The sequence below is a fragment of the Syngnathus floridae genome, chromosome 14 (assembly GCF_059516105.1).
Source record: "Syngnathus floridae isolate MCC-2025c chromosome 14, RoL_Sflo_1.0, whole genome shotgun sequence".
NCBI lineage: Eukaryota > Metazoa > Chordata > Actinopteri > Syngnathiformes > Syngnathidae > Syngnathus > Syngnathus floridae.
The window spans coordinates 1325291-1346192 of NC_142426.1; the positions used below are offsets into that span (position 1 = coordinate 1325291).

Genomic DNA, 20902 nt, shown 5'->3' on the forward strand with positions numbered 1-20902 from the left:
GTTAACCCGGAAAATTAATGCAATTCTATATACTATATACATGCAAATCATGCAATAAATCGTACATCGGAGAGACAGGGAGGAACTTCATCACAAGAAAAATAGAACACATGAAGGAGTGTGAGAAGGAGACAGCAACAAGACAAACAAGCAATAAACCTACGAGTAGAACAGAAACACTACAAGTCAGCCATTACCGATCCGATCACTGTAAAAGAGAAAACCACATCATGGACTGGGAAAAGGCCAGAGTCATCCGCACTGAAGAAAACAAACATCAGCGTTGGATCAGGGAGGCCAATGAGATCCGCAAGCGGGGCCCGAGGACCATCAACAGGGATGAGGGAGCCTACATGCTCTCTACAACCTGGAACAGCATTCTGGAGAAGTGAATGGACAGCAGAGGACGTGACTCACCTGTCAAATCTGACAGGTGAGCCACGCCTTCATCCATCAGCTGATAATGACCGGAGGATGGACGAACTGCTGCTCCTCACTTCAAGGAACACGGACTTCAGCAGATCCGCCGCGCTGTGTTTTGTTGAAACGTGGCTTAGCGAACGAACCCCCCACCACGCCATGGAGTTAGCTGGGTTTCCGCTAACGCGTGCAGATCGCAGCGCGGAGCTCTCCGGAAAATCAAAGGGAGGTGGTCTCTGTTTCTACATTAATGAACGTTGGTGTACTGATGTCATGGTGTTGAAAGAGTTTTGCAGCCTTCTCCTAGAAACACTTTTCATAAACTGCCGGTCGTTCTATTCACCACGGGAGTTCTCCTCGATCGTCATGGCGGCTGTTTACATCCCACCACACGCACGTGCGAGTGAAGCCACGCAGATGCTGGCTGACCAGGTGACAGACATGGAGAAACTTCTACCAAATTCACTAATCATTGTTCTGGGTGATCTTAACAGGGCGAACCTCGCACACGAACTCCCCAGATACAGACAGCACATAACGTGTCCCACCAGAGGGGCACAGACACTGGACCACTGCTACACCGTAATTAAGGATGCATACCACTCTGTGGCTCGTGCAGCTTTAGGACTCTCGGACCACTGTCTAGTTCATCTGATCCCTGCCTACAGACAGAAACTAAAAACTTCTAAGCCTGTGGTGAGGACTGTCAGGAAGTGGACAGTGGAGTCAAGGCAGAACCTCCAAGCCTGCTTTGACTGCACCGATTGGAGAGTTTTCGAAGCTGCAGATTCAGACTTGCATGAACTCACTGACACTGTCACATCATACATCAGTTTTTGTGAGGATCTGTGTGTGCAGACTAAGACCTTCTGCACGTACAACAACGACAAACCTTGGTTTACACCGAACCTTAGGAGGCTGCGCAAAGTCAAGGAGGAGGCCTACAGGAGCGGCGACCGGGACCTGTTCAAGCAGACCAGAAACACACTGAACCGAGAGGTCAGGAAAGCCAGGAGGTGTTACGGGGAGAGCCTGGAGAGACACCTCTCTGCCAATCCTGATCCCTCAACAGTGTGAAAAGGCCTGCAGAGCATCACGGGCTTCAAGAAACGAACCCCCCGTCCTGTGGAGAGCCCAAGGCTCGCTAACCAGCTAAACAGGTTCTACTGCAGGTTTGATCGGTCCTCCCACACAACGGGACTTCCTGCAGCACAATCCACATACTCACCAACCCCCACAACTGCTCTGTCCACACCTCCATCACTGTGGTCACCGACTCTCTCTCTTGCAGAGGCCGCGCCCGCACTCCAGATTCGCGAGGAGGAAGTGCGCCAGATGTTCCGAAGACAAAAGATCAGGAAGGCACCGGGCCCAGACAGCGTGTCACTTTCCTGCTTGAAAGTTTGCGCTGAGCAGCTGGCGCCCACCTTTGCACGGATCTTCAATCGTTCCCTGGAGCTGTGTGAGGTGCCCGCGTGCTTCAAGAGCTCCACCATCGTTCCAGTGGCCAAGAAGCCCGCCATCACAGGTCTAAATGACTATAGACCTGTTGCACTGACATCTGTGGTCATGAAATCTTTCGAGAGGTTAGTGCTGAACCACCTGAAGGATGTCACGGGCCCCCTGCTGGACCCCCTCCAGTTTGCCTACCGGGCAAACAGGTCGGTGGATGATGCGGTCAACATGGGACTGCACTACATCCTGCAACACCTGGACACCCCAGGAAAGTACGCCAGGATCCTGTTTGTGGACTTCAGCTCGGCGTTCAACGCCATCGCTCCTGACATCCTCCAACAGAAGCTCATCCAGCTCGCGGTGCCTGCCTCCACCTGTCAGTGGATCACCAGCTTCCTGACCAACAGGAGACAGCGTGTGAGGCTGGGGAGCATCACATCTGACACTCTGACTACCAACACTGGAGCCCCTCAGGGGTGCGTCCTCTCCCCACTGCTCTTCTCCCTCTACACCAACGATTTCTCCGCAAGTGACTCTTCTGTGAAGCTCCTGAAGTATGCAGACGACACCACTCTCATTGGACTGATCCAGAACGGTGATGAGACTGCGTACAGACAGGAGGTGGAGCGGCTGGTCCACTGGTGCAGCCAAAACCACCTGGACCTGAACCCGCTCAAGACCGTGGAGATGACAGTGGACTTCAGGCGAGGCCCTTCACCACTTTCACCCCTCACTATCCGCAGTAATACTATTCTCTCATCAGACACCTTCAAGTTCCTGGGAACCACAATCTCTCGGGACCTGAAATGGACCGGCCACATAGACTCTGTCCGGAAGAAGGCCCAGCAGAGGCTGTACTTCCTGAGACAGCTCAAGAAGTTCAACCTGCCGCGGGAGCTGCTGAAGACCTTCTACACTGCCATCATCCAGTCTGTCCTCTGCACCTCCATCACTGTCTGGTTTGGATCGGCCTCCAAACAAGACAAGCACAGACTGCAACGGACAATAAGGACTGCAGAAAAGATAATTGGAATCAACCTCCCATCTATTCAAGACTTGTACCTGACCAGGACCAGGAAACGTGCAAGTAACATCTCAACAGACCCTTCGCACCCAGGTTGCAGCCTGTTTGAACTACTCCCCTCCGGACGCCGTTATAGAGCTCTGTACACTAAAACCAGCAGACACAGAGACAGCTTCTTCCCCCAGGCTGTCGCTCTGATGAACTCACACCACTCTTAGAGTCTCAGAGTCATTACTGTGCAATAACATCCTGCTTTCCACACCTTTTTTGTTTACACTGTTTGTACTATGTGTCCTCTCTGCATCCATTGCAGCCTGGTCATCCTAGAAGAGGGACCCTCCCATCTGTGGACTTTTCTCAAGGTTTCTCATTTCCCATAACTCCTCTTGGGAGTTTAAGATCTGGGGATGTTTGAGAATATCTTTCGTTCTTCACATGTGCTGAGTGTTGTTGTTAGTCACCTAAATGTTGAACAGAGGCTGTGATTTACCGAAGTCAAATTCCTTGTTTGGCACGCTCAAACATGGCGAATAAAAAACTCTTGAATCTTGAATCTTGAATCTTGAATAGCCTGATCAGAGCACTCAAACTGAAAGATGTGTCAAATGCAAATTTACTGCCGCCTGACCTTTCTTTCCCACAGGTCAACAACCGCTCCAAGCCAGGAGACTGCGACAACATAAAGGTCGTCAAAAAGGACAAACTGGGTGGGACCATTCCAAGTCTTGCTGACTACCCCCACCGCAGTAAAGATTGCTGAACGACCCAGCTGGATTCACCTCAACCACTGGACGTTACAGAGAGTTCTGTACCCCATTTATGGAGTGGGGGGAAGTCTGACTACAAAGGGGCCTTGTCGTTTAGAGCGGGGCGTCTCAATGTTGGTGAAGAATGGAATCCATAAGATCCCCACTCTGACTAGGCAATGGGAAATATTGGTGTCTCTGCCAGCCTAGTAGCAACGGGGCTCCGCATGCCACGTGGATCCTCTGCTGCGTTGTGGTTGGAGCGTGCTATGATCTATGGGCTTGTTTGAATAGACCAAGTGACAATGTCAACTGAGGAAAAAGATGATGAGAACATGATGAGAACTTTGAGGACTTGTCATGGGACCCCAGAAACCCACACGAAACCAACACTTGATACTGGTGTGTGACGTTCACTGTGCGATCCCACACACAGGAGGGATGCTGTGTGTTCCAACCCCCCCCCCCCCCCCCCCCTTCCTCCATGCAAGTTCACCTGGAGCCCAGAACAATGACTGTCACCGAAGCGAAATGCGCGACCTCTATAGGTGGAGTTGGATTTCAACACTGTGCTGTCACAGTCAGTGACGCTACCCCTACTGCCCTGGACTCGCAGAAAAGAACCTGTGATCGAATTCTTTTGGATTAGTCCCAATGTGACTGTTGAAGGACGATAGATGCCACAAGTGGCCTAAATAAAAAGGCTACCTGGAATGGACTACACATGTTTCATCCAAGAAAATGAAACCCACGAATGCATTAACGGCTGCTCTACAGGAGGAAACTGGATGGGAGCTTTGGACATCACCGCTGAGTGTCAGGATGGGAGAGCCATTTCAAGGCGTCAGGGCTCTCCTACCAACACGGCTGCACCATCGGACGGGACCTGCTTCATAAAGAATGGCTCATGGCTTTGTGGTCACAAGAGTTGTTCGATGCTGCCCACCAACTGGACATGAGTCGAGTTGCACGAGTGTGGGTGACCGACCACATCTACAGGATACAACATCATCAGCTGACGACAGCACACAACTCTTTTGGACGTCGACGCAGGGCTGTTGCAGCCTTTGAACCACATTACCCCGTCTGGGGTGCGAATGTCCCTGACAGCCACAAAGTGTGGTCCGTCGAAGACAAAGTCACTTTTTCCTTGGATCGGAGTAGGAAAACAATCACTCTTCATCAAGACACTGAACTATCGGTTTCAATCCTTTGTGAATCTCTCACGGCAAGTCAACGATGGACAAAACAGAGAGATCCAGGCTATTGGACTAATGGTCTTGCAAAACAAGATGGTTCTGGACTTGATGACTGCAGAGCAAGGTGGCGTGTGCCACATCATTGGGACTTCCTGTTGCACATACATTCCAGGAGTTAATGACACTCACATCAACGACGCCGTTAACTCACTGAAGAATTTACAGCAGGCCATGTCAAAAGACAAAGTCCCATATCAATGGGATTTCTTTTCATGGCTATTCTCTGGCAACTGGTGGCAACTGCTGTTGAAATTTGTGACTCCTGTGCTTGCTGTGCTGGTGTTATTGTGCTTATTTTCAACCTGTGTTGTCCCGTGTTTGAAGTCTGTTGTATCAAGATCTTTATCTTCTACCATAGCACAGTTGCAAATACAAGATATCAGACATGTCAAACGTGATGACTATGACGCGCTGCAGAAAGATGATTGCAATGATGCTGTTTAGCCGTTCATGTTTTACAGAAACTTGATGATTTGACCATCGAAAATGCCTCGCAAGTGATGGATACAATGATGTACTGTTTCTGTGTTTTTCTTTTTCTTTTTAATTTTTTATTGATAGCATTCTGGTCGCCTAAGGTAGAGGGAACGTGTGAGACCTTTCCTGCATTAAAACATCTTGCCGCAGGTTTTTCACTCACACACTAAAATTGGACTGGAGTATTGAGGAAAAACCTCACCTTCACTGGAAATTATTGCTGTCATTGTTTGTTGTTTTTATCATGTATCACCCTTCACCATCCCCAACCCGTCGCCTGTCATCTGTTTTTTATTGATCTTTTTTATTGCTGTTTTTACTATTCTTCTTTCTTCATTATATTTTCTTACTTATGTTTGATTGATTGGGGTTGGCATGATCATATTTTAAACAGGAGGGATATGTTAGGGTTTACAGATTATCTTGAACGTATGATTATGTTGGAATGTAGACTAGAATTATTAACTTTGTTTAAACTGTTTACCTTTCCTTGATTCTGAAAAATTTAACCATTCAGTTGTTGAAACTTTCCAAATGGTGTGGAAACATTCTTGCTTAGTTAGTCATCTAAAATGCTCCACTAGTTTCTGTTTCCACGACCTTGTAAAGCAATGAGCTGGGACCCTCTGCACTGATTAACCAGTTGCTGAGGTGACCACCAAACATGTCCAATGTCACCCCACCCTGCTTTCTCTCAATAAATACTCTCTTGCAAGAATCCAAAGTCAGACTTCATTCGATCATCGCTGTACGCACCGCGACAAATGACTCTCCACTTGTAAGTGCTTAAAAAGGGCATACTGTCTCCCGTGTGGTTCTTACAAAAATAAGTTAGAGTGAGCACCTGTTTAACAACCTCCATTGTATTTTCCGGTGAGCTCCGCGCTGCGATCTGCACGCATCAGCCGAAACCCAGCTAACTCCACGGCGTGGTGGGGGTGCGCCCGTCAAGCCACGTTTCAACAAAGCACAGCGCGGCGGATCTGCCCAAGTCCGTGTTCCTTGAAGTGAGGAGCAGGAGTGCTTGTGCAATTGGGGGGGGTGGTTATTGGTTTTTATTCAAAAACAATATGCCAAATTACAATAGACTGACATGTGCCCATTCAAATGGGTACCACCAGAAATTAAACTGCATTGTTAAACTAGGTCTTAAATGTGATTGTCTGTCTGCACTCGACATAATTTCTCTGTTTATGTGAACATGTTCACATATGTGTCGATATGAATTATGTGAACGTATGACTGTTGAGTATGATATAGGCGGCTATCCGTTGCAATATTGAAATTTTAACAGAGAAAGAACGCTCTGCTTTCGCAGAGCATCAACAAATTGAGATATACTCTTATTGTTCCTCTCCACGGAAATCTTTAGTAAAAGGCGAAAGATTTATTCCATCTGAAGAGAAACGAGTGATCTGAAAATCTGAGTCAAAACGGGCCACCCCACTGCTGGTCTCACCAAATTCACAGGCGGTCTCACACTCAAATTGCAGCAACCATTCCTTCTAATACAAACAATAGAAGTTGATGGATTTGCTATACTTGCAAGGTGTTAGGGTTGATAGATTAGTTTGATCCTATGCTTATGTTGGAATGTAACCTGTAATAATTAAACTCGCTTGTCCTGTCTTCACAAAAGTAGTAGAACAAAGTGCTAAGATCTTTTGAACTGATGCAGAGGAAGCAATCAAAGTTGTTTTGTTTACATAACATCGTGAAAGACCCCCTGCTGTGCTTTGATCAGCAGGCAAGGGGCTTTCGCCCCATCCTGTCTACTCTCACCCCCACTCTCAACCCCCACTCTGTTTCTCTCAATAAAATGCTCCTGCTAGAGGCCTGAGTCAGACTTCATTCGATCATCCCTGTCCACACAGCGACAAATGGACTCTCCACCTGCAGGTGCTTAAAAGGACTTACTTGTCTCTTGTTTGATTCTTGCAAAATAAGTTGGAGTGTGCACAACTCTAACACAAGGACTCAACCAAAATAGAATGTTTAAAGGAGTATTTTGTGTTCATTAATGTCTCACTTACTTTAAACATAGTAGTTGGCGCACAGGATTGTAGGTGTCTGATCGAACACTGACGGCGCTCGTTCTTTGAAACAGCGTCACCTATCGATTGGGCGTCTATTTTGAGTATTGAAGGTAAAAACAGTTGTATGTCTTGGTACGTGTACTTTTGGTATAAAAGAATGGGAAATGATCCCATCTCTGTGTTTTATTTGAAAACGTGTGATTTCATAACTTTATTCAACACATAAAAGGAAACAAAATACGATCATTGGCTCCCGGTCCATTTAAGATGTGACTTCAAGGTTCTTCTACTAACCTATAAATCACTGCATGGCTTAGCGCCTTCATATCTTGTCGACCTAGTCGTTCCTTATGTTCCGTCTCGTAACCTTCGTTCGCAAAACGCTAGTCTTTTAGTTACACCGAGGGCCAAGAAAATGTCTGCAGGTTCTAGAGCATTCTCTATTCGGGCTCCAGAGCTTTGGAATGCCCTACCAATGGATATTAGAACTACTACCTCAGTAGAAACATTTAAGACACGTTTAAAGACACATTTCTATGAGATGGCCTTTAACTAATTTGTAGTGGCCGATTTGGCCGGAGTTTGTTTTGTTCTCTCTGCCCACCCCATCCCTGGCTGGGGAGGGTAACTGCAGCTCAACCTCCTTGAAGACACTGCCAGGACAATCGAGGGCACCTCCGACATCCATTTTTTCATTGATTTTCATATTAGGTATTACTTGTGCCCTCTCTGCATCCATTACAACCTGGTGATCCTGAAAGGGGGATCCTTCCATCTGTGGTCCCTCCTCAAGGTTTCTCATTTTCCCCTGGCAGGGTTTTTTTGAGTTTTTCCTTGCCCTTTTGGGAGCTTAAGATCAGGGGATGCTTTGAGAATAATTGTCAATTTTGGCTATGTGAAGCCCTTTGAGACTGTTTGTGATTTAGGGCTATACAAATAAACTTGACTTGACTTGACTTGACTTGACTTGACTTGACTTGACTTGACTTGACTTGACTTGATCGTAATTTCTCAAATGATTTCTCAAATTTCAGAAGTGCTCTATATCTCTCGTGTCACAAATAATTGAGGCTTTTGTCGTTGCTGGTATGGTTTGGCGTGTAATTCACCTCCACTGCGATGGTGGCATTCGATATTTGACATTTGAATATAAATCTGTCATTTTACTTTAGGAAGTAAAAGTTGTTTTCTAGAAATCCATACTTGTGATGTATGAGGAACAAAAATTAAGCGCATTCTTCAAAAAGACAGACCAACAGCCGACAAAAAGGTTTTGATACGTTCAGGTCATGTAACGAGTCAGGAACGTGGTAATTACATATTATTTTGCATTGACTAATTTGGTTAATACAGTTTAGCAAGCAAATGCACAGTTCTAGAGTACAGTTAATAACATGCTCAAAAGCGTTCAGTGTGTCACAGCATCGCACACCTAAACTCCATGTGCGTACGACTGCGCGTGATTTTTGTTTTAATCAGAAAGACCAGGGGAGAGCGCGAACGCAGTCCACCACTGTTGTGTTTTTACGGAGTAGAGATGAACGTTAATGCAACTTCTTTATTCAGCAACTTGTTATTTTTCCCCACTTGTGTCTCACATAGCAGTACAATGCCCCTGGCGCACCACAGATCCCCCAACTGTCAACAATATGCGAGACCTTCAATAACACACTATATATATACTATTATAGTTTCAATATATGATAATACCACATCTCCCTTTTTCCAGAGATCATAGGGTAAACTGCCTTTGTCTTGTCAGACCTTAGAGGATTATTCTGCCTCTTGTGTAGAAAGGTCTGTTCCTAACTTTTGCCAAGGTTTTTCAGGGCACCCTGATGGCATGAGTGCCTCTTTTGGGTTGTGTTGCTCTTGTATGCATGTCCTGCATTTCAGTACCAGTTCGTTCACTTGCTGGCTGAGTCCCGGCCACCACACAGATTGACGTGCACGTGCTTTACATTTCACGACACCTAAGTCTTCTTTGTGTAATTTGAATAGCACGTCGTTCCTCATTGCGGAAGGTATTACCAGGTGTGTGTCTTCTAGCAGTTTTTCACTGTTGATGCAGCTCGCTCCGGCCAGTGAGTTGGTTCAGCGCTGGTTCCTGTTTTGCATGTGCTGGCCATCCTTCCATGCACATGGTCGTGACACGCGAGCAGACACTGTCGGCTTTCAACTGCTCATTCAGGTTTTCTGTATATGATGAGCTGACAGGTAGACTCTCAGTGACACAGTCCACAAATATGTTTGTGCTCTCCATCAGCTTCTGGTCATCAGTGGACATGCGTGATTTTACAGGTGCACGTGAAAGTGTGTCTGCTGTCCAAAGCGACTTTCCTGGTACGTGCACGATGGAGTATGAGTAGCGCATCAGCCTCATCCTGAAACACTGGATTCTCTGTGGCAAAAGATCCAGTGCTTGGGCTACAAGCAGGCTGACAAGGGGTTTATGGTCTGTCTCCAGGCAAAACTTCTTTCGATGAGGAATTCCCAAAACCGTTCACAGGCCCATTTGAGACCAGAGCCTCCTTCTCCACCTGTGCGTATCATTGCTAAGTTGGAGTGAGTGACCATGATGCGTAAGCCAAAGGCTTTCATCCTTCCCCCCATTTCTGGAGAATTATGCCCCCCAACCCATACGATGATGCATCAGCATATACTTTAGTGTCTCTGCCCGTGTCATACATAGCCAGCACCAGAGGAGAGGACAGAGCTTTCTTTAGGTCTTCCAACGCTGCTGCCTGGTCCGCGTCCCAGACCCAGCAGTTTTTCTTTTTTTTTTAGGGGATTCGTCCGTAATCTAACCACCCGAGTTAAATTGACTCTACCAGAATCAATCTAATTTCTTTACGACGGCAATCCCTCTCAAGTCACCCGAAGCTCGAGCCGAGTAGCTCAATTTGAGGCAAGACTTCGAAGTGACCGCATCGTATTGATGGCTCCCCTTTTTTCTGTTTGAAGCTGTTGTTATGTTACGGATATTTTTAGATGTCTTTGTTAAGACCTCAAGGATTCGTTAATTTACTAGAGCGCCCTCGCCCTAGCTGAGCTCAAGATAACTACTTCGAACCAGATATGACAATTCCTGATGTTAAGGATTAAAGCTGTCTTCACTTTAAAAAGAATTGAACGGCTTTAAAGAATGACTACGATAGGGGAATAAAGACATTTTAAAGTTGTAATTACTGCATATAAAACCATGCTCAACATAGTTACTACGAAATAATCGATAACCGAATTAAGGCTTAAGAAGAGATTTAATGAATAAGCAAGCAAAAGAATTACAAGTTGAAAAAACAAAGAAAACAAGACTCGCCCACTCAAAGCAGAAGAGGAGACTAAAGGTCTAAAAACCTATTTGGTTGAACAAGTCGAGTGATCAGCTCTCCTTTGTTCCAAAATCCGAATTATGTTTAAAAAATAGGAAAGGTTCCGGCCGTGAGGAGCATAGCCTAAAAAGTAAAATTGGCGACTTCCCCTTTCTGCCCGGAGCGGCTGTCTCCTCTGCCCTTCCTCGAAGCTTAAAATTTGACCAAGTCCAATTTGAAGACTCTGGAAATTCATCTTTTTTAACAAAACTGTTGAAATCGAGCGATGAAATTAATGGTTTTGGAGTTGCTCTGCTGCCAAAATGCAGTAGTTTCCAGGGAGCATTTCTCCCTGAGCCCCCTCTAGGGCGTTGCCCCTGGCCCCCTGCGGCCCCCAATGGGGGCCTGTGGGCCCTGTGGCCCCCAATAGGGGCCTGTGGCCCCTGCAGCCCCCAATTGGGGCAAGTGGCCCTCGGCCTGCGGCCCTGGCCCCCTGCAGCAAGTCGGGCATGCGGCCCCTATACCCCGGCTACTTTTCAGTGTTTTTTTTTTTCATTTTCCGTTCTCATCCCTGATGTTTAGCTCTGCTTCAAAATGAGGCTCGTTATCTATCTGTGGTAACTGTGATTTCTTCTGTGGCTCATCACCTGACACCTACCCACAATTTGCGGTGTATTTGTCTCCCTAGACTCAATATATATATATATGTGTGTGTGTATATAAACAGTGATCTCCAAGAACCACCATCATGTTTTTTTTTTAACAACGATTACTTCTCGAACATTCCTTGAAAATAATACGTCCTCATCAGTGAGCTGTTTTAGAACAGGCCTGTTGGCTACTCATGTGGTAGTTGGGGGCTGCCTTTTGCCGATGGGCACAACTGTAGTGTCCCTGCGAATGCAAACTTCCTGTGTTGCAGAGAAGAACCAGCGGAAACACATAGTCATTTGCTTTTCTTTTTGTACCTTTAATCAGGATTCTGCTATTGGCTGTAATGAAGATTTGGCACACAAAACGTACGTATATTCCTCAATTGTTAAAGCAGTGCTTTCAGGCCTCCTCAGTTTAACATTGTTTTCGTGATCAACACACCAAAACATCTGCAACAGCGAAAACTTGGCATTTTTTCTTTTGGTTTTTGTTGAACTGTAAACTGACATTGGAGGGGTCTGCAGTCCATCTCCAGCCATCGTAAAGGGGCTGATCAGAAACCAGCTTATGGGGACAAGGACCGGGTGCATGAACTCAATCTATTCTTCAACAGATTTGATTCCGCCTCCCCCCTACCCATTCACCTCGCTCCGCATCTCATTCTGCCACCTTCGACACGCCAGCCCCCCCCCCCCCCCCGCCAGCTCACCAACCCCCTCTCACCCCCCCCCCGAGTCACTCTTCTGTCTCCACTCCATCACCCCTGTCTTCCGACATCCCCCTCTCCTTTACAGATCTTCAGGTGAGGAGTCACCTCAGAACGATCAAAGCAGGGAAGACCCCGGGCCCAGAAGGCATCTGGCCGAGACTGCTCAGGGATATTGCGGACCAGCTGAGTGGTGTGGTCAGGTACCTGTTCAACCTGAGCCTGAGCCTGAACAAGGTCCCAGTACTGTGGAAGACCTCCTGCGTGGTCCCTGTACCAAAGGTGCCGTGCCCCAAGGTGCCTAACCATTTCAGGCCTATTGCCTTTACTTCCCACCTGATGAAGACTATGAAGAGGATCATCCTGGGTCACCTGCGCTCACTAGTGGGAGCAGTGGACCCCCTGCAGTTTGCTTACCGGCCTGGTGTTGGGGTGGACAATGCAGTGATTTATTTACCGCATAGAACACTGCTTCACCTGGAGGACAACAGGAGCACTGGGAGGATCATGTTCTTCGATTTCTCCAGCGCTTTTAACACCTTCCAGCCACCACTGCTTAGGGTGAAGATGGAGAAGGCGGGTGTGGACCAGCGCCTGGCTGCATGGACAAGAGACTTCCTCACCGACCAGCCGCAGTATGTGAGGTTACATCGCTGTGAGTCCGACGTGGTGCGCTGCAGCACTGGTGTCCCTCAGGGTACGGTGCTCTCTCCTTTCCTTTTCACCCTGTTCACTTCAGACTTTACCCACGACACCGCTCACTGCCACATCCAGAAGTTCTCCGACGACACGGCCATTGTTGGAAATGTCTCGGAGGGGAATGATCTGGAATATAGGTTGGTCATCAAGGACTTTGTCAGCTGGTGTGAGCTCAACCAGCTTCAGCTGAACACCAGCAAGACGAAGGGGTTGATTGTGAGCTTTGGGAGGACAGCACCCATCTTCACTCCGGTGAACATCCAGGGATCGGAAATTGAGGTAGTGGAGAACTACTAATTCCCGGGTGTTCGCCTTAACAACAAACTGGACTGGACTGATCACACCCACGCCCTGTACTAAAAGAGCCAGAGTCGCCTCCGCCTGCTGAGGAGACTGAGGTCCGTCGGTGTGTGCAGGGCTCTCCTCCGGACGTTCTATGACTCGGCCATCATCTACGCTGTGGTCTGCTGGGGTGGGGGCAGTACTGACCGGGACAGGGGGAGACTGAATAAGATGGTCAGAAGAGCGAGCTCTGTTCTGGGCTGTCCACTGGACTCCATTGAGGTTGTGGGTGAGAGAAGGACGTTGATTAAGCTAAAATCCATCATGGACAACACCTCTCACCCCCTCCATGAGATTGTGCGGTCCCTGAGCAGCTCCTTTAGCAGCAGACTTTTGCACCCTCAGTGTAGGAAGGAACGGTTCTGCAGGTCCTTCATTCCCTCTGCTGTCAGACTTTACAACATGCATGCCACCTGATAAAATGAATGTGTTTCGTCTCTACTAGCAGCATTTGTGTTTATCCTTGTCTGTTATTTACCCGTTTTTGTAATTCTAACACTTGTTTTATTCTTGCACTCGTATAATTCTTGCAGTCATATGCGTTGCTGTGACAAGTGAATTTCCCCGCTGTGGGATGAATAAAGTTCAATCAATCAATCAAGAGTTGGTTCAGACTGAAGTAAAGTTTTTGATTTCTAAAGCATGACACATGTTAGGCTACGGATTTTAGTTATTGATCTGACTCCAAATTGCGATCAACACTTAACACATGAGTTGCTATGTCCCAATCCACACACTGGCGCACCTAACAATTTTGCGAGTTCGTTCTGTCAAAGAGAAGACCAGTAGATAAATCAGACCAAATTTACCAATTGTTTATTCCTGACAAAGCGCACTAATACAGGCCTGGGTCCCGGGTCCCTCACACTAAAACTCGTGCGTTTTTGTGACCACCAAAAGACGACAAATTCTTCCGGGTTGCCCAGTTTTGAAGAAACACAATATAAATATTAAAGCATGCAAAACATTGTGTGATGATTGGTCGATGGCCATCTCCTCCCTGTCTAGGTGTTATTGCTGAGGTCAGGCGGGTTTTTTTAATGGGTTAGGGCAGGGGTGGGCAAACTTTTTGACTTGCGGGCCGAAGTGGGTTCTAAATTTGGACCGGAGGGCCGAACCAGGAGTAGATGGATTTAGTGTTTGTGTGAAGTAATATAAACGACCTGTAAAGGTCATTGCAAAAAAGGTTTTGGCCTTTAGTAGGTAGTAAAGCATGGATATTCAAAAAAGGTTCTTTGAAAACAAATGCATTTATTAACAGCATTAAAAAAAAGAAAATTCACGAAAAAACTGCTATCAGTGATTCTCATAAAATACGACACTGTTATTATGAATAATCCATCACTTCAGTGCCTGCAGGTCAGATTAATGAAAGATGTTTATCTTATGAGATCACATCAAACGGCAAACATTACGACCAAATATATCATCTTGAAGAATCGGTGAAAGCATACATCCAAATAAAGTAATCAAAACGGCAACATGGTGAGGGGTATCTGAAAATCAGACCAGAATTTTAACTCACAAACACCTGGTAACAGAGGTGATGAAATGGGAAACACTTCCTCAAAGTAAGCCTTAAGAATTTAAGATTAATCGCAAACAGGTGGTGCATCAATGTCCTTGAGCATCCTGCATTGTTTGAAAATGAGAATGGTCACTAGTTTCAATCCCTGCTATTTGTACAAATCATATTCAAAATGCATTTTTTTACAACAAACTTGAGAGCCTCCCCTTCATTTTCAGTGGGAACAGTGTTGTTGGTCTCCGTTTTTTTGCTAGTGCGTCATAGTCTGGAGTAAAATTTGTTGTGGCAATTCTTAGGAGATATCCGAGGTGTTGGTCCATTTACCTAGATCTGTGACGGGTTGATGTTGATGTTCATGTGGCTGAACGTCACGTCGCATACGTCAAGCCAAATTGTCCACTCTTTTTTAAACACTCGGCACTCAGTGTCCACCTTGCTTTTCCTTGGGCGATTCATTTTAATGGAAGGATTCCAGGGGAAGGTTTGTGGGTGGCTTTAGCGTAAAACTGTATCTGAAAGCTCAGTGCGCGAATTACAAGAATGCTGTCGTCACAGCCCACGCTCTAAATTCGGCACTGATACAAATAGAGCGCGAGTGCGCCGTGTTCGTACTACTGAGTACGTACACGCACTTGTGAGTGTGCACCGAGCTTTCTGACACAGCTTCCGGTAGTAAATGCGTAGGCGAGCGGTTCCCCATCTACTGGGGAAACGCAGTCATTGCAGGCAAAACGACCCAAAAAAATGTTTAATAATACAATTTATTCTGGGTTGGCGGGCTGTAGTTTGCCCATACCTGGGTTAGGGCAAACAGGAATGTTTTAAGTGTGGCCTGTGAAACGCATCTATTGATAAGACTAAAGAATTAAAGGTTCCCTACAAGTGTGGCCTGCCCAATCTGGGGATCAAACCCATGACCTTCAGATTAAGACGCTCATGCTTTACCACCTGAGCTAACCAGGATTCTCCTATTAAGAATTGTTTCCTTCTTTCACTTTTTATTAATGGGTTTGGTTCACGAAAACCAGCAGCCATGTTTTAAATCTGGCCTCTGAAACACATTTGTTGATAAGTCTAAACATTTAAAGGTTCCCAACAAGTGGCAGCTGTCCAATGTTGTCTCTAGTTGGAAACCCCAGCCCAAATTGGAAACCCTAATTGGAAACCTTTGCCCCAGTAGGAATTCCTAGTTTGAAACCCCACCCGGAGTTGGAACCCTAGTTGGAAACCCTAGCCCTAGTTGGAAACGCTGGCCCTAGTGTGCAATAGAGAAAGCATTTTTTCTTTTGTTTTTTGTCGCTTTGTTGCACTGAAAACGGAGATGGGGGGGAGTCAGCACAACAAAAAAGTAATCAGAACCCAAAAAGCATTCCTATAAAATTTCCATTGCATGAAACACTAAACTGACGACGAAGGGACTCGAACCATTAATCTTCTGATCCGAAGTCAGACACCTGATTAGTGATGTACATTCCAGTTCTTTTAGGTGAACTGAATCTTTAGAATTAGTTCACTCAAAAGATTCGTTCAAACGAATCATTCAATGAATACCCCCCCACACACACACACACGTGCACACACACACACTGATACGGCTTTTTTTATAACATCCAGTGGCAACAACCAACACACATCAAACAATACAACTGCACAACCCCCCCCCCCCCCGCCCCAAATTATTATATATAATAATTAGCTCAGGTAATTGACACATTTCTTTCTATAATACAACACCTACACACTCTCACCCGGTCGTGAGCGAGATGTTGCGTCACTGATTCGTTCGTGAACGGGAAATTACGTCACTGACTCGTAAAGTCCCTCCTCCATCTAACACTCGCTGGCGCTGCTGATTGGTCGTTCGCAAAGATTCACGAGTGAGTGACAGACAGCATTGCCGCTGTGCCATTGCCAGCCGACACACTTTATGCTGACATTGACGTTTTAATTTTGTATTTCTTGACTTGTAGTCGTGCGGTTCACTGGAGCGGTTCGCAGCCGAGTGTGAAGCGGTCGGGATGAGGGTCAGCACCTCCAAATCCGAGTCAATGGTCCTCGATCGGAAAAGGGTGGAATGCTCTCTCCGGATCGGGGATGAGATCCTGCCCCAAGTGGAGGAGTTCAAGTATCTTAGAGTCTTGTTCACGAGTGAAGGGAGGATGGAGCGCGAGATCGACAGGCGGATCGGTGCAGCGTCGGCAGTAATGCGGACCCTGTACCGGTCCGTTGTGGTGAAGAGACAGCTGAGCCAAAAGGCAAAGACCTCAATTTACCGGTCGATTTACGCTCCTACCCTCACCTATGGTCACGAGCTATGGGTCGTGACTGAAAGAACGAGATCCCGGATACAAGCGGCCGAAATGAGTTTTCTCCGCAGGATGTCCGGGCTCTCCCTTAGAGATAGGGTGAGAAGCTCGGTCATCCAGGAGAGACTCGGAGTAGAGTCGCTACTCCTCCACGTTGAGAGGAGCCAGATGAGGTGGCTCGGGCATCTCATCAGGATGCCTCCTGGACGCCTCCCTGGGGAGGTATTCCGCGCATGTCCCACCGGTAGGAGACCCCGGGACGACCCAGGACGCGCTGGAGAGACTCTGTCTCTCAGCTGGCCTGGGAATGCCTTGGGATCCCCCGGGATGAGCTGGATGAAGTGGCTGGGGAGAGGGAAGTCTGGGAGTTCCTCCTAAAGCTGCTGCCCCCGCGACCTGACCCCGGATAAGCGGAAGAAGATCGATGGATAGGTTAGGGTTAGGGTTGAAAACTGAACCCCGGTCTTTCACGCGACAAGCAGTGATACTATCCACGATACCAGCTCAGTGGCCTAGTAGTAGAGTGTCCGCCCTGAGACTGGAAGGTTGTGGGTTCAAACCCCGGCCGGGTCATACCAAAGACTATAAAAATGGGACCCATTGCCTCCCTGCTTGGCACTCAGCATTTAAGGGTCGGAACTGGGGGGTTAGATCACCAAATGATTCCCGAGCGCGGCACCGCTGCTGCTCACTGCTCCCCTCTCCCCCAGGGGATGGATCAAAATCACATGGGGATGGGTTAAATGCAGAGGACAAATTTCACCACACCCAGATGTGTGTGTGACGATGATCATTGGGACTTTGACTTTGATACTAAAGAGGAACATGCCCTGTGTTGGGGCAAGATGGACTGCTTGGCGGGAGAAAGGAAAGGAAGGGGGCAAAAAGGGGAACGTTCACGGAACACATGTGCATATAACTATTATGTGGATTTTAACCATCTGAAAAGGTTTCTAAAACAGTACTGAAAGGGGGCAATCTGCTGGTCTGGTTCGTATATGCCTGCCTTCAAGTTTAGAGGGCACTACCTTTAAGGGGAGCATTAGCGGTTAGGGTTAAACATGAGGGGGTTACCGTTAGCGAGTTAGCAGGTTAGGGCTTAATTATAAGGGTTTGGTTATTGTTAGTGTTTTAGAATTGCCGTTAGAGCTTGAAGTTAGGGACTTAGGAGCCTTAGGCCAACTAAATTCCATTTATTCCATTAATCACTGTCATTGAGTTTTCAGGTCCCAGTCACATGGACTACCAATCGGAATGTAACGGGGTCAGCTGGTCTACTATGGGGCTCATTGGTGCAGGGGAATGATTCTCGCTTAGGGTGCATGATTACCTGGGCTTAACTCCCGGACGAGCTCTACTTGGAAACACTGTTGTCTATCATTGTGGAGCGTTTGACAGACCAACGTTACACGGAATGTAACATGGTCTACAAGCTTTTGTCGTGGGTTGTTGGTCTAGTGGTATGATTCTTGCTTTGGGTGTGGGAGGTCCTGGGTTCAACTCCCAGAGAAGCCCTTCTTTAAAACATTGCTGTTGATCAACTAGCCCAATTTAATCCTGGGCGCTAGCCCGAATCCATACATACTGAAATTCAGGCCCGAGCAGAATCCATACCACAGTGCGGGTATACAAAAGACAAACAGATGGCATGAGCGCAACTCAATAGGCTGCCACACAACGGCGCCACAAAGAAAGCCAGTAAGTGTGAAAGATAAAAGACATCAAACCAAAGCAAAGCAAAACGACAAAGGGAAAAAAGTAACTGCGGCCAACCAGCACCCCTCAATATCAGAGAGTTTGGTTTAGGAGGGTGGTAAATAAGTAAAACTGTGATAGGATATGGAGGTTTACATTTGAATGCAAGTGATTTGAATGAGGAGTGATCAGGTAGAGGGAGGGGCAACAGCTCTAGATCAAGACGGTGGAGTACAGCCAGGCCACTGCCACGGCCATTGCTGCGAGATTTAGTTATGTATTTATAACCAGAGGGACAGGCTTCATTGAGGGATTGATAGACATCCGGTGGTTGCCAGGTCTCAGTCAGGCACATTATGTCTAAGCCTTTGTCCAGGATGAGATTGTGAATAAATGATGATTTACGGATGAGTGCTTGGATGTTGAGGAGATCCATTTTGATTGTGGCTGTGGGGCTGTGTTTAGGTAGGGGGCAAAGTAGAGAGAAATCCACTCCACGTTTTCTGTGCCACATGAAGTGCGGTCCACTCTGTGTTGGGGTGAAATCCAATTCATTTTGTCCTGGCCACCCGGGGGCCGCTCCGTGTTGGTCTCCGTTCCGTGCTGGAGAAATATCCACTCCGTGTTTTCCCAGCAACCCGGTCGGTGTCCGTCTTGTGTCGGAGTCTGCTCCGTGTAGGAGTGAAGTCCACACCATGTTTTCCAAGCCACCTGGAGTACTGCAGCCCCGCATGGTTGCTACAATAAGATCCAAGTGCGCCAGGTCTCTGATGACGTGTTGGACATGCGACAGGGTGTCGGGCGGCGGAGGAGCAGATGGATGGTACAGTGTTATGGACGGGTTGGGAGAAAACAAAGTTACGACGGGTGCTTCTGTGGCTGTAACGTGGTCTGCGTAGAAGTCCGAGTTGTTTGATGACTGAGACACACCCTGGAATGGATTACTCAGCTCCAGCAAGCGGGGGAAGGAGTAAATTAACAAAGTGCCAGTTGGAGAACACTGAACTTGAGTTAGGCTAGGCTAGCCAGGATGCCTTGGCGGAGGGTGGGTGGGGTGCGCCGTAGTAGGCAGCCGGGTGATTGTGGAGGTTTGTTGCGGTCCAGGCGACTGTGGGCCGATCGCGCCACACCGTCCTCTTGTTCCTTGCCAGCTCCGCCCGACAGGGCCTCTCCGCTCAACTTGCGGCCCGTTGCGGTCCTGGTAACTGCGGCCCGACCGCTTTAGCTTGCACACTAAAACTAGATGCCAAAAACTAAGCTTTAATAATGGCTAAAAAATGAATAAATAAAAACACTAAAACTAAACTAATTCTGGTGGAGAAGCCGCGAACAATCAACGTAATTTAATTACGCCATGACCCAAATTCGTTCCAGGGATGCTACGGCCACAACGGTAAACGATCATGACAAATATGCAATCGCATACAATAAGTTTAGGGTCTTTTCTTTAAGATCTTCAGCCAGGACACCCAGGCAAACCATGAAATAATGTTGATGTTATAATGTTGGTGGAACTATCCAACTGCGCAGATCCGATGATCCCAAAGATTCGGGGTGAGACAACATTGAAAAGAATGTTTTTCTTTGTCGACAGTGTCGCTTCTTTTGTGGCTTAGCTCTTCGTTTCACATCTAAAGTATCATATAATTTTACCTTGCGGCTTTAAACTACACCGTGCATACCATATCATCTCGCCCATACAACTCATGCATGAGATGCGATTGCTGAGATATTTAGGCGATGGGTTGCTACTCCATTGCACTCCACTCATCATTTCATATCACATCTTCGTCGGATTTTCACGAGCTTCACATCCAAAGTGTCTTGGCAAAACATACATAACATGACCGTCAACACAAAACGGTGTGGCCGAGAGGTTAAGGCGATGGATTGCTAATCCGTTGTGCTCTGTACGCATGGGTTCAAATCCCATCCTCGTCGAAGGGTTGTTTTATATTGTTGTACAGTGGAGCCTTGTTTTTTTTAATATCCCGGTTCTCAAACAAATCAGTATTTGAACAAAAAATTGGAGATTTTTTTGCTTCGGATGTCGGACGAAATTCGGTTGTCGAACCTCGCGAGATGAACCGAGAGGTCCCGCATGCCAACTGACTCCGTTCGTTGTTACATTCTCGTTACTCTGAGGATTGTATCAACTTTAATCATGCCTTCAAAGGAAGCAAGTGGGAGCAGTAAAAACATCCTAAAACACAAAGACGCTCCTAAACCAATGCGACAGTGAGT

The 20902-nt window shown here is 47.0% G+C and overlaps 2 non-coding genes across 2 annotated transcripts; one reads left to right on the forward strand and one right to left on the reverse strand.

Annotated features, from left to right (window-relative positions):
• Positions 1–6683: 6683 nt before the first annotated feature.
• On the reverse strand, positions 6684–6795 carry LOC148386906 (U5 spliceosomal RNA). The gene has a single exon (XR_015862886.1). It is a non-coding gene; the product is annotated as a U5 spliceosomal RNA (small nuclear RNA).
• Positions 6796–20517: 13722 nt separating this feature from the next.
• On the forward strand, positions 20518–20599 carry trnas-gcu (transfer RNA serine (anticodon GCU)). Its single transcript has one exon. It is a non-coding gene; the product is annotated as a tRNA-Ser (tRNA).
• Positions 20600–20902: the final 303 nt, after the last annotated feature.